The sequence below is a fragment of the Corvus brachyrhynchos genome, unplaced genomic scaffold (assembly GCF_000691975.1).
Source record: "Corvus brachyrhynchos isolate BGI_N302 unplaced genomic scaffold, ASM69197v1 scaffold266, whole genome shotgun sequence".
In the NCBI taxonomy this organism is placed as follows: Eukaryota; Metazoa; Chordata; class Aves; order Passeriformes; family Corvidae; genus Corvus; species Corvus brachyrhynchos.
Genome location: NW_008238633.1, coordinates 2,932,232 through 2,944,966, shown reverse-complemented (window position 1 = coordinate 2,944,966; position 12,735 = coordinate 2,932,232). Strand labels below are relative to the sequence as shown.

General features: G+C 44.6%; 1 protein-coding gene across 12 annotated transcripts in view; it reads left to right on the top strand.

The window, feature by feature from the left end:
- The window catches only part of ATP2B2 (ATPase plasma membrane Ca2+ transporting 2), a 284,984-nt gene that overhangs the window by 66,126 nt on the left and 206,123 nt on the right, over positions 1-12,735 (top strand). Inside the window, exon 1 of one of the 12 annotated variants that reach the window (XM_017737310.1) lies at positions 1-69. The exons of 8 other annotated variants lie outside the window; for them this stretch is intronic. The gene's annotated coding sequence lies outside the window, so the exon portion shown is untranslated. Of the gene's footprint in view, positions 70-211; positions 305-378; positions 401-1,051; positions 1,322-12,735 lie in introns of those variants that run through there. 3 more of the 12 variants (XM_017737311.1, XM_017737315.1, XM_017737309.1) reach the window with 3 other exon arrangements.

Here is a 12,735-nt window from a genome sequence, read left to right as displayed (position 1 = left end):
CATGCCGAGCCCTGAGCCCTCCGCCCGCTAGCCGGGAGCAGGCTGCGCTGGGGAGGATGTCTTAGCCAAGTAAGTAGCGACATCCACAGCATGAGAGCAATAATGATGGTGGTGGTGGTGGTGATGATGATGATGATAATAATAATAAAAGAGAAAAAAAAAAAATCTTTCCTCTTTCCGTTCTGAGCTCGTTTATTTGGCATTTTGCTGCCGGGGAAGGCGCGAGCTGATGGGAAGATGGTGTGGGGACTGGGGCTGAGTGATGCATTAGGTTTTGGTTCCTGCCCTGGGAATCTCTGCAAAGGTAATGCTGCGACTCGTGTAGATTATTCTGTAAGGTCAAAGAGAAACTGCTTAGCTAAAAGGCTCTCTTGCATCAGAAAGCGTTCGCTGGGCTTCGGTAGGTTGAGAATTCAGCATGATCTTGTTGTTTTTGAAACGTATGGGCTTGATTTTGATTAAATCAGTTCTTTAGTGATGAGGAAAACACGTGGATGGGATTTTGCTTTTATCATTGCTGGTAAGAATCGGATGTGCCTTTTTTTTTCTTTCAGAAGCTCACATTTCACTAAAATGTGAGCAGCACACTTTGACTGTTGTATTTTTCTAACTTTAATGTTCTCTTATGATAGGCAAAGCTATCTCTTGTTAGGAAAATCTGTAATCCTCAGCTGGATTCCTTTATAGAGCTGTTTATAGTTTTTCAGTGCGTTTGTTTGAAAGTAAAGGGCACACAGGTTAAAAACCCCAAACATTGCCTTTGTATGGAGACGGATTAGAAAATAATGTGGAAGAAACCAGGAATTTTCTGTAATTCCTTTTAAGCATGCATGATGTTTCCTGTGGCAAGGTGGGGAAAGGCTTTCCTGAGGTGTATGGTACAATAATTAAGAATTCTGACAGATAGACTTTCATTTTCACTTAATTATTTATTTTTTTTAAAATTCTATCAAAAGAAGAATCAGCTCCCAATCCACCGAATGCTGCATGGAAAAGCTTTTGGCTGTTCATGAGGCATCCAACGCTTTAAGAGAAAACATAAGATTACAGGAGTCATTTCCGATTATGTAAAGGGAGATTCTGTGCGTTTGATCCCTGCCTGCGGCGCTGGCAGCTCCTGTGCCCCGCGCTCCGGGCAGCCCCGAGCTCTGCCCCAGCCTCCCATTTCCTGACTTTAAGTTGTCCTATCCGAGCCGGGGCACTTCCCTGAGCATCGCACGGCGTTCCCAGGGCTGCCGAGACCATGGCTGTGGGCAGTCCTGGAGCACAGAGGCAGCCAGGAGCAGATGCTTAGCCCGGTGCTCCCCATTCCTTCTGCAAGGTGAGTACTGAAGTGGCTAAAAGGGAATGGCTCTGCTTTCAGGGGAAACCGGTTCATTTTGCACCCCAAGAGCTGCGTGCTCCTTAGGGCTTCTGCTCTTTTGACCTCCTGATTGCTTTCTTTTATGGGGCTGGGAAAGGATTGCAGGGATATTACACAAGTTGGGGTGTCTGGAGGGGAGCTGGCACGCTTAATATGGCAAAATTGCGCTTTTATTGCTGGGATTTGAGGTCGATATTAGATATTTGTGGGATGAAATTGATAATGAGGGTTTTTTGTTAGTCTTTGCTTAGAAAAGGGATTACAGATCGACTTCATAGTCCATGTTTTTTTTTTTTTTTTTTTTTTTTTTTTACCACTGAGATGCATTCCTGATTAGCATTTAATTTGTGAGAGGTCATCCATATGCATGACTGGCTCTTGTACCTTGCTCTGGAAGAACTGTTTGACTCAGATATCCAGCAGTATCTGATCACAGACAGCTTTTACTTTGTTCGTGGTGCTCTCATTTTAATTTAATCCACATTGCTACCTGTGAAGAAGTGGTTCATATTTTCCCTGTAGTGCTGGTAAAATGAGGAAGTTTGTGAATAAGGCAATAAAATAAGGCTTGTAGATAAGTTGTGTAGAGCAATGCAGCATGAAGGTTTTTCCTTCTGTTTTTTTTTCCTCTGTGTGCCCCCTTTTTCATCCTTTTTGTGCATCTGTCTTCATTTCTGTGGAGAATTGATTTTGGCCCTCATCAATGCTAAATATACATTCATTTTCACTGAAAAGGTCAATTTTCTTCTCTGCTGCAAATCAAAACTGCATGATATTCCTCATGCTTCCTGCATGTATAAAAAGGTTGCATGCATGTAAATTGAAACAGCTTGGAAGAGTTTCACTCTTCCCAGTAGGATTCCAGGTTGCAGAAGACATGCTAATGATGAACTAGGTATCATACTGTTCTTCTTAGAGCTGCCATGAAGTCACTTTTGTGAGTGCTTTTTTCCTTTTAAATTTCATACCATGTATCCAGGAAACAGCTTTGGAAGATTTTCTTTCCCCCTTTCGTCTTCCCCCAGCTTTTAAAATATACAGCATATCTTTGCCAGTGCTGTTGGATTAGGGATGCAACATTTTTTTGAATCCTACTAAATATATATTTATATATCTTCCTGTCTGAATACTGCAACTGCGAGCACATATCCTGCTGATATACGAAAATGTTAAAAGTGGTTTTGCTTTTTTTTTTCTTTTTCATTTTTGTCCCGCAGTTCACATTGTCAAATGCCAGTTGTGTACGTAGTAATTCCTTGTTACATTTTGGAATAAATGTGGAAGTCGTGACCTTGTAACTCCCTCTCCCACTTCACTGAGAGCCCATTGCACTGCAGTAGGACTCCAGCAGTGGGGGTTCTCCAAATGGAACCCACCTCCTTTAAGAAATGGAAATACTTTTACAGCTTGCACCTAAAATCATGTTCTGAAGGGAAGAAAGTGGTTTATTTGATTAACCTGACTGTGAAACCTTGTAGAGAATAAGCTGCCTATCACTAGGTTTTTCATTCTGTTTTCAAGGGGACACAAAGAAGGATGTTACAGTTCCCTGGAATTTAGCAGGTATTGCTCTGCCTTTTTGGCTGATTAATTACATTCAGATTATACATTATCTGATCAAACCCCCCCCCCCCCCCCATGATTAAAATCACACATTTCTGATTAATTTTAACACACCAGTTGAAAAAGGGGTTAAAAAAAAAGAAGGGCAAGGATTAGAGAGGTGTTTTTGTTTAATTCATATATTAAAATATGACGCTCAAACTCAGCCAAGCCCCTCTGCTGCTTGCACTGGGATCCTTCCCGTGCCGAGGCAGGCAGGGAGCGATGACTCCGCACTGAATGGAGCCTCCCTGCCGGTGCCAGTGGAGCACCAGAGAGAGCTCCCCGTGCCGGGATAGCTCCGGAGCCTCTGCAGCACCTGCAGTCCGGGCGCTCCGGTTGCTCCCCGCTGCCCTGGAGCGTGCCCAGCAGGGATGCCCCACAGGATCCATCCTTCCCTAGCTCCCGTGCCGTGCTCCAAGGTAATATATCCTTAGTGGAGCAGTTGCGTAAGAGAACAGTCTTTCTCTCTAGGTAGGTTATGCTCTGCATGCTGGATGGTTTTTTATATGCCAATAGGGATAAATAAAGGGCGTTATGGAGGTTCTAGAAATATATAGGCTTTAATTTCATCCATAAAACAGTGAAGAGGGTCAATAGCATTTTATTGTAATCTTTTTTTTCAAAGTTTGGTGCCCTTTTGTAGGAGATGTAAGCATAGGATACAATTTTAAGAGCTGTAGGGTTTTTGTTTCAAGTTTTGCTGATTTTGACTCATGTTTAGGTCCAAAAGCATGGTTTTACTGTAATTTTTTTGATATATAATCTTGCTTTTTGCATTAAAACTGGAGATTTGCAGTTGAAGAAAAAGAACCAATGGATAAAGGAAGGGTTGGGAATGAAGCATATTTTAATAAATTTAAGAGGCTGTCAGCTCTGTAAAAGGCAGGACGTGTTCCCTCTGAACACTGCAGATGAGTGAAACATGGAGCCTCGGAAGGGATGTGGAATTCCTGCTTAGGTACCAGAGTTGGCAGAGTTGGGAAATGGTAACCAAGTTACAAAATACTTCCCTTCTACCACAGCATGTATGAACAAGTTCATCCTGCTGGTAATATGTTTTTCCCTGTTTTTAAAATATTCATGGCACAGTTAAAGCATCTGAGGATTGTGCAGCAGGCTCTCAGAGAATCCTAGAGGCTTTTAATGGGAAAAGCTAGAAGAGGACCAGCAGTAAAACTGGGATTTCTATGGAAGAGTTTGTGCATTTTTTACCTTTTGTCTCCTTTGCATGCACGGTGAAGGTGAAATGGGTGGAGAAAGCAGCTGGTTTCAGAGGCACAGAATAGTTGGGGCTGGCAGGGACATCTGGAGATGGTCCAGCCCAACCCCTCCCGGCCCAGGTGGAGTCACCTAGAGCAGGGCAATGTCCAGTCAGGTTTTGAGTATCCCCAAGGACGGAGACTTCACAACCTCTCTGGGGCACTTGTGCCAGTGTTTGACCGCCCTCATGGTTTTTGACCTTTAAATGGAATTTTCTACCTTTGCTCTCCTTGCCTCTTCTCCTTTCACTGGATACCATTGAGAAGAGTCTGGCTCCATCTTCCTCACTTCCTCCCATCAGGTGTTTATTGATAAGATCCCCCAAGCCTTCTGCTCTCCCGGCTGAGCAGTCCCAGTTTTCAGAACCTCCTACCTGGCGTCAGGTGCTCCAGTCCTTTCCTCACCTCTGCATGACTTTGGAGGACACTCTCCAGGAAGTCCAGGTCTCCCTTGTCGTGGGACCCCAGCCCAGGTTGGAGCACCGGGATGTCCCAGCAGTGCTGGTGGGAAGGGAAACTCCCCTCCCCTCCGTCGTGCTGCTGGTGCCGCTGCCGGGACCAGCCCAGGAGCCCTTTGCTGTGAGGACACACTGCTGGCTGCTGCTCAACTTTGGGTCCAACAGGAACCCCAAGGCCTTTTCTGCAGAGCTGCTTCCCAGCCAGCTGGCCCCCAGCCTGTCCTGCCTCAGGGGCAGAAGTTTGCTGTTCCCTTTGTCGGCCATCCCGGGATTCCTCTTGGCGCGTTGCTCCCTCTGAGAGGCGGCTCGTCCATCTGGTGACACAGCCACACCTCCCCATTTCCCCAGTTCATCTGTGCCCTTTCACAGAGTGCTCGGTTCCTTCATCCAGGCCATCAATAAAACACTTGGCTATTGCATCAAAAGAAATCCCTTGGAAGGAGAGGATTAGAGCTGGAACTGCAGTTTCAAGATTTAGCCCAGAATTGAAGTGCTGTTTTATTAAAAAATGCCAAAATTTGGTCAATATCCTGAATACGTTTATGGTTGAGAGTGTGGAATTTGCAATATTGAATGCCCAATACATTGCATCAGCATCTCAGGGTTTGAGGATGAAATGGGAAAATCAGTGATTCAGATTTACCAAGAGCTTATTTTATATATTAAAGAATGAAGACTCACAGCTGATGAAGTAATTTCAATTGATAATTTCATTCGCTGCATTTCAATTAAAGTGAGTTAAAAATAAAACCATATGAAATGAATTAAAAATAAAATGAGATTTAGTCCAATCTGATTTGGATCTTGCTGAAAAATCTGTCGCACAGAATGAGGAAACAGGATAGGGAAGATGCTTATCTGTGAAATGTTGGGCAAAGAGCTATTTCTGTAGTCATCGCCTGTCCAGTTCACTGACCTTCCCAGCTCCTGACCTCTGGATATTGTTAGGCACTTGGAGAAAATGACACTCCTCGTATATATACTCCATCTGAGGAGTTTTTACTTAGACAAGAGCTGTCTCAGTCTGGTAAGTTGTCTCCTGTGCTGTGGTTTGGATTGTGCTCCACAGTATAATTCCGTGTAGATTTTGGACCTCAGTTTAGGATGAGATGCAGCATTTTAAATGGGGTTCAGGGATTCCTCCTTCTGTATCCCCCAGCTAAAATCTCGTAGGACAATTCCCACCAGCTGTTGCAGGTGAGGCAGGGAATGACAGCCAACACTGGGATTGGATAATGGAGTTTATTCAAGGTCCAACAAGTTTTGGGCTTTTACACTGCTTGATCTCACACACAGGCTGTCCTACGCGTCCCCCCGGCTTTTGTCTCCATTCATCTCAAAACTCCAGGATCTCCCCTTGGTGTTCCAAACTCCCCTTGGTTTTCTGTCCAATCTCCACCTTTTTTATCCTAGATACCCTTGTTTTCTCAGAGACCACTTCTTTGTTCAGCCTCCTCTTCCTTCTGGAGCTCAAGGGGCTTCAGCTTTCCAAATCTCAGTAGCCTGGGCAGAACCCCTGCCATGATCAGTCCCTTTGGCAGTTCTGTCTCATCCCTCTGCACTAATTCCATGCTCCACTGTTTTCAGTCCAGGTATTCTCAAAACCTGCAGCCAGCCCAGTGAGGCTGGAACCAGCAAGGAGCAGGCTCATGCAGGAGAGTGGAACAGTCTGGGACATCTTTACAGCCTCACGCACGTTCTGGGATCTGCTGCGTTCTGCACTGAAGCCATTTGTCACCTGTGACTGAATGGGGGGATCTCCATCCCCGTTCTCTTGGCTGCCTCAGCTTTCCAAGCACAGCTCCTGCCATCCACACTCTTTGTTCAGCAGCTCTCTGTGCCTCAGTGGGCCTGGAGGGAAGAGTGACACTTCTCAGAGGTGTGGTGGCTCTTTGGCACGTGCACTATGTCTCGCTTGTCTTGGGGCTGGATGAATTCATTGCAATGGTCGTGCTCAGCATCTCCCTAACCTTGACACCCCCCCTGGTGCTGATGAAGCACAATAAAATGCTCTGCCACCGATCTGACTTGTCTTTCACAGAGGTACACCTTGTGTCACACAGGTAATTAGAAGAGAACAGCGTTCCCAATAAACCGTTCCAGTCTCCTTGGGAAGTGTGCAGTCCCAGATGTCAGGAGGCAGCATTGATCTATGTCCTCTGTAAGTCAGTTTGGGAAGAAGCTGCTGTCCTGGCTGAGGACAGCTGTTTAATTTGCACTGCAGGCTTCCCATGTCCCTTTGCTTGCATTGTAATGAACATTTCACACGTTGTTCTAAAAATACCTCCAAATGATGTTTGATATTAAGGGACTAGCGAAATGCAATTACAATGAAAGGATGATTTTGTGGTGTTTTTCACAATGACACGAGATTGTCATCCTCCCTCCCCCAGTGCTTGAAGCAATACCTATTTATGAGTAGTTGAGCTAACCTGGGAAATTCCAAGAAGAATTGCAGACGGCTTCTGAGATGCAATGCAAATTGTTGCAGTACCCATGGAGGACATTTGCATTATGGTAGGACTGGTTGTCTCTGTAATGCTGTCGTGGTGATTGTTATGCAGAGAACTGCAGGATAAAATGGTAGTGCTAAATCAGCAGTGCTGAATAAGATGGCTGAAAATGCCAGGAAAACAAACTGTTGGAGCAGGAGGATTACAGGAGGAATGATGTGCCTGATTCCCATGAGAGACACCTCTCAGCTTTCTTGGGGGCAAGCTCTTAGTTCTGCAGGTTATTTTCGTGGCTCTTACTGAGCGTTTGGTGCCTCTCTCATCCCCACACTGCATCAGGCAGGGCAGAGCTCCTGTCATGGAGGGGGAAGGCTGAGGGGGCTGCCCTGTGTGTCTTGGGCTGACCTGACAGGACGTGAAAGGACTGCCCTGGTATTTCCATTGCAGCATCAAGAACTCCCCTGCAGGGCATAGGGGTTTTGAGGTGATGTTTTATAATGAGTATTTGTTATCCCCAGGGCACGCTGTTGGTGTGTTTGCACCACTGTTGGCAGAATCTTTGGTTTATTTGATTTAAAATATCTTGTTTTCATTCATCCAAAATAGTACTGGATATCTCTGTCTGTCCTGTGTGGTGCCTAAATGTTAGAGAGAGGTACAGAATGTGGAGGGGTTGGATTTATTTACATGCTTGGGTTGGAACAGGAATACAAAAATGGGGAGGATGTATTTTTCTAGGAATATGTGCCATGACAAGAGGTGACATGGATAGGGACCACTGGAGCCTGTCTCAAATGAAGTGTTTTGGATATGCAGGTGGGATCTGGCTTGTCCCCAAGCTGGGGGAAGCCTGGGTAGGCCAGCTGCTGCCTGTGACTGGCAACAGACTTGACCTTGGAGAAGGGAGAATGTGTTGAGAGAGACAAACTGTGCTCAGACTTAAAAAAAAAGGGGCCTCTCTGCTGCAAAGCTTGAATTGCTGCCTATTGCTTTGGTTATCTTATAAATCTTAATGTAGCTGTTCAATTGAAGCAACTACAGCTGGGATGCCATTCCCTACCTTGGGATGGATCCTCCCCTCCAGCAGTGTTTACAAAATAATGAAAAAAAGAAGTAGCAGTCTGAGGAAGGGACATATAAAATCTGCAATGCAGAAATAGGATTATATATTTATCTGAGTTCTCATGTAGACAGATGATTAATACAGTACCAGCTACAGGGTTTATAGCTTGGTATATCATTAAGGTTCCCTGTAACTCTAATGTGAAAAGATAATAAATTAAGTGTCCTCTTCCCTGCCCTTGTCCTCCTTTTTCTAGTTTAGAAATACACTTGGAAGTTTTAATCTGAAAACATGATTCTGGTACCAGAACTGAGGATGGAAAGGAATGAGAGGGAAAATGGAAGACATCTGAAGTGTTTTTTTCTTGAACCTTTTTAAGAATTAAAATTGAGTGCACAAGGTCTTAACATACAAGCCTCATTTACATATCTGCTTTTGGAGTAGGAGGGTATCTTGAAAAAAATATTGCTAGGAAAGTAGTTTTGGGGATTGTTTTTTCCACTTGTTAGAGAAAACGAAAATAAAATTTCTTGATCGGGTCCAGCTTCCTTCTAAGGAAATCTTGTTCCCCTCCTTTATCTTACCTGGAGCAGATAAAAGCTGCAGATACAGGACCTGTTAAATTTTTTTGGGTCAATAATGTAAGCAGCAGTACTTTCGGAGCTTTAATTTCCAAACCCTGAGAGAAGAATAATTGCAATATTTAAAGTAAACCTGAATTACAATTCTGTGAAAGAGCAAATGTTAAAGTAACTAGAAACATCTAAACATATTCCTTGTAAAGAAGACCCTTTATCTCAGGAGACAGTCCCAGTGAGCTCAGTGCTGTTGTGGGTGCTGGGAATCAAAGAGGATTAGGGTCTGGGATCCTCTGGAAAGCCTCTGTGCTGGATTTATCCCATAAGTGAACTAACCCCGCTGCCTTTAGGCAGAGCATGACCCGGGGTTGTGGTAGTGGCAGCAAATCAAAGTATGATGGCAGTGCTGGAAGTGCTCACACTGACCCTGCAAACTGCAGAAGATTCCTGAAGGAGGGCAGCTGTCACTGGGAAGCTTGGGAAGAGTTCTGCCCATTGCTGGATGAGGGAAGGGATAAATCCTTGCACATGGACAAGCAAATCCGTGTGTGTGTGTGTGCATACACACATGTACATGGATGCATCTAAAAGCAGCCATCAGAGAGCAGTTGCTCTCAGATCCTTCTTGCTCTTTGGTTTACTGTGTAGTTTAATTCCATTCAAAGTTAATCTTGCAGTGGTTCACTTGAAAACAATACCAATTTTGTGCTGCCTCCCACACACCAGATCCACTCCCTTCCTCAGTAATTCTTGTTTGACCTCACAGCTGGTTCTCCAGAAACTTTCCCCCCAGCTGCCAGATATTTCTATTCAGGAGTTACCCTCAGGAGCAGCAGCACATTTCCATGTTGGTCTGACTTTTGTGTTTGCTCTGTAGTGAACACAGAGCCTCAAGGCTCCAGGCCTTACTTAATTCAAAATTCTGTATGGATTTGACTTTCTCTCCCATGACTCTGCTTTTTTTACAGCACCCAAGTTCCACCACAGCAGTAAGAAAACAAACACAGGAACGCTTGTGATTACTTGAGATAAAAAATTCTTCTTGGGAGCTGTGGAATTCATTCCTGCAAAAGATTGAACAGACCAGGGAATGAACCACATGCCCTGTTAAGTCACAGAGCACCAAACATCTGTGGTGATGGCCATAAGGGCTCCATGAAGCTGCTTTTAGTTCAGCTCAGGAAGGAAGAGGCAATAGATTCTACTCCTTTGCACCTCTTTGTGAGGAGAGCAAAGCAAATACAAGTGTAGAAATAGGGAATCCCCTCAAACCTGTTATGACATGACTCGAAGATCAATCAGCTTCCATGGGAAAGGCAGGAGGTGGGATATTCCATGTGTGTCCATAAGAAATAGCCTTGTAAGGAAAAAATATGTAGAGCAGCAGCAGTGGTTTGGAGATTTTTTAATCGGCATGAGGGACGGAAAAAATCTCGTAATTAAGGTATTTCCGAGGATCTCTGTTATCAGTGGCAAATTCTTCTGTCTGCAAACTGAGGTCTGGCAAGCCCCAGGGGTGTTTCTGTGGGAGTTTCTGAGTGCAGCTGTAGGAGTCAGAGATGGAGGAAGGGTTTTATGGCCCAGCTCTCTGGTCCCACCGTGCAGACACCCCAGCACCGTGAGGCTCTCACCCGAGGCGGGGAGTAAACACATCAACAGCTGGTGACAGGCAAATAAACCCACTCCAAACCTGGATGTCTGATGGAACAATGTTTCTGGTGCCTTCTCAGAGTAGCAGAGCTGCTGTCAATCCATCCTTCATCCCCCCATGCAATCCCCATGTCCCCAGAGCCTCGGGCAGTGCTTTTCCTCCCTGGAGCCTCCCCATCAAAGCCCAGCAAGGTTGATTTTTAGCATTCCTCTCTCTTCAATGTATACCCAGAGGAGGGAGGTAATTTGCTGTGTGTCTTTGCAGGACTTTTTGAGATAAGTTTTGAGATTTAAAGTCGTGCTAGTTCAGCCTGTGCTCAGGTTTCTCCATAGCCAGTGTCTCCCTAGAAATCTTTTGTCTGGGATTTCTTGCCTGACTGTGTGGAGCGGTCTCTCCCTGTTTTTCAGACTGATGGATGTATTGGTTGTTGCTTGTGGATCTTCTTCGGCATCATCTGCTTTCATTAGCATTTTTGAACAAAGGAATGAATCAGAATAAATCACAACTAATAGAAATATAGGAACAGATTATCATTTTGCAAAGCTGAACTCTCTCAGAGGAGATTACGTATTTAAATTGAACAAATACAACTTCATAAATAAACTAAATTAAACATCATCTAATTTTACTTTTGAAGCCAAGCAATTTTAATCCATACTCAGCTTCTCGTATAAATATTTCCCAACTCAGTTTTATTCTTTGAAGCATTCTTATTCATATTTAAAAACCAAAAAATGTGCCAAATTGAACCACAGTTGTGTATGCTGAATAAATGTAAAAGCTTGGGCATATTACGTAATAATCTGAGAGTTGGCAGGAGGGAGTGATTGCGCTTGTGAGTGTCCAAGTCGTGTAAAAATGCTTTTGCAGAACCTAATATTTGTCTCTAAAGCTCTCCGACTGATGGCGTGCCTGAAAAATCCTTTTCATAAATCCCTTATGTATCGTTCAAAAGGAAGCAATAGATGGTTAGAAATCTATAGATTTCCCCAGGGACAATTGATGCAGAAACTGTGGTGCTACAAGAGTTGCCCAGCTGGTCTGGATTGTGAGCAAATTCCTGCTCATAGATGGAAGAGCTGTTTTACTGCAGAACTAATTCTTTGAACGGGGAGCATTTGAACCCCCCAAATATGTCACTGTGCGATTGGAAATGCACTTTATCAATCATCTTATTAGACAAGAAGAGCTTTTTAACAAAATACGTGGTAATCAGGTTGAAGAATTCTTGTTAAATGTTTCAAATGATGTTCACAATGCTGAAATATAATTTCAGTCCACCCTGTGTTCAGTCTAAAACCACAATCAAAAGCCATTTTCCAGAAGAAGGCTTAAATGCAGTTCTTTCTGCATGTTTATTAAATCATTACGTGCAGTTTGCAGAACTGGCCTGTCCAATGACTTCAGGGGCTGAAGGTGGTTAATAATGCTTTTCCAAAATATTTCATTTCTAAGCAAATCAGATATAAAATTACCAAGAACTTGGTTTTTGTCTAATACCTTGAAGATGGAACAAAACAAGAGAAGTGAATCAAATCAATTTTTTTCCCTGGTTTTAATATTGAGCCATTTATTTATGTAGGTTTTATATAACGGTCAAAAAAAATCCTATAGGTGAGATTTATTTTCATAATAAAATCACTAAAATGGACAGTTTGGGTAAAAATTTACTTTTCCTAGCACTCTTAGATTTTTCTGGGAATAGTTGAACACAGCTTTTCCCAATGGTCAAAGTGAGCATTTGCTGTGTGTGGCAACAATCGAGCAGAGCTTGCTAAAGCTCCTCAGAGCTCTGGGAGCGTTGTAGTTTGCTGAGCACTGGGGGAAGGTGCCGGGCTAAGAAAGTGATGCCCTGAGGAGTTTTTGGTGGCAGGTGGCTCTGCTGTGGCCGTGCAGGCTGAGCACTGCGGTCCCCGATGGCACAGCCCCGATGGGACAGCCCTGATGGCACAGCCCCGATGTCATGGTCCCTGATGGAACAGCCCCGATGGCACAGCCCCAATGGCACAGTCCCTGATGGCACAGCCCCGATGGCACAGCCCCAATGGCACAGTCTTGATGGCACAGCCCACGGCCATCATGGTGCCAGGATGTTCCTGCTGTGGCTGGGAGCTGCTGTGCCAAATGATGCCAGCAAGAGCAGGGCAAGCAAGGATGCTGTGACTCACCAGGCTGCCCATGGGCAAGGGCTGGCTGGCTGGAAACTGCTCCCAAGCTGTTCTCTGCAGGGGCTGCTGCTGGAGAAGGGATGCCATGGGCAGGGCAGGGCTTGTGGGGAGGCCCCACGCCCCTTGGGCAGAATGGG